The following is a 1,520-nucleotide window of genomic DNA, read 5'->3' as shown; positions in this document are numbered from 1 at the left end:
GGCCAAGCTGGGCCCGCTCCCTGCCGAACCGAGTTGCCGGTGGAGCGAAGCGGAGCTGGCAACTTGGTTTGGCGGAAGAGCGGGCCCAGCTTGTTTTGACATAGTACAGCCAAGGTGACCCCATGGACAGTAGAAGGGGAGTAAGTGGTCACCACCAGGATCAAATTATCTTTAAAGGATTACTGAAGGGACATGCTCCCGGGGCCAACCTGCTGACCAAGACCAAAATGGAGCGCAAGAGCATCAAACATAGTCCAAATTTATGTCATTTTTGACAGCTTTAACTCATATTGCCCCCCTTAATGAAAACCGATACCGAACAGCAGAAGTTTCATGTTCCTAATTTTAGAGTTATGAGACCATAGTTCGAGTATGTCAAATTTAGGGGCTAGAAGGCCCTGTTCCCCTATACCCTGTCCTTAAGGGGAGGGTATACTGAAATCCATAAAATCTAAACAAGAGACAATTTCAAAAAAGTGGTTTATAATAGTAGTAGTACTCACTTTAAAAACTCATTTAAGCTATAGCATGTCCAAATCCATCAAAAAACTTTGCGCATGGAATTTTTTTAACTTAATAGTTTACGTAACATGGAAAACTTCTGTGCGCATAGTTTTTTGGTAGACTTTTGGCATTCTATACCTTAAATTAATCCTTAAGGTGCATACTACAACAATAGGGTATTCCAGGCTATTCGAAACGGAAGTAGGTAAAGAACAAACTCACTGACTTTACTGTTTCCGTGATGGCTCTGATGGGTTGAGCTAATCACGTGCCACGACGGCGTTACAGGTATGAAAAACTGTCAGGTCAGTTTCGAGCCCGCCTCCATATTTAAGAGGTTAGAATCGGACCAAACTACCATGGCAATTTCTCATACTGAGCAGACGGAAACAGATTGATCAGTGAGTTTGTTCTTTTACAGTTCCGTTTTAGATAGCCTGGAACACCCTATTATAGAGTACTTTTTTGATTTTAGCTCTTATTTAGATTTTAACTTGATTAATTCGTTAAAATAGGGGATTTATCAATTTTTTCAGTTTACTCTCCCCTTAACTCGTCTCGAGTGTCAGCGCCGCAGGCCTAGCTGTATGTGCGCCAGGCGCGTCGCAGCGTAACAGTGTTTCGTGAGATATCGCAACGCCTGTTACGCGAGACGTGGTCTGGCATACATATAGCTAGTACATACTCCCAGCATTTGTCGGGGAATTTATACTCTAAAATTAGGGAAATAAAACTTCTCCTGCTCGATTAAAAGTTCGAATTTTGACAGATTGTTATGTAAAAATTAACGTTTTAATGATACTAGATAATCTAAGGACCCTTGAGCCTATAGGAGGGTGTGGTCCGACGTCAACGTAGTGGTTTTAGTATTACTTCCTGCACAATGTTTCAATAAAAGGCCTCTTTTACGACTTAATAGACCATTTTTAGTTGTTTTCACCTTACTTTTGTCAAGAAATGCCCACTAGCACCCAAATGGTACAAGGTAGAGCAAAACGGACGAAATTTTCGTCTTT

This window comes from Frankliniella occidentalis, unplaced genomic scaffold (assembly GCF_000697945.3).
Source record: "Frankliniella occidentalis isolate FOCC.00 unplaced genomic scaffold, Focc_3.1 Scaffold70, whole genome shotgun sequence".
Lineage (NCBI taxonomy): Eukaryota > Metazoa > Arthropoda > Insecta > Thysanoptera > Thripidae > Frankliniella > Frankliniella occidentalis.
This window is presented reverse-complemented; position numbering follows the sequence as displayed.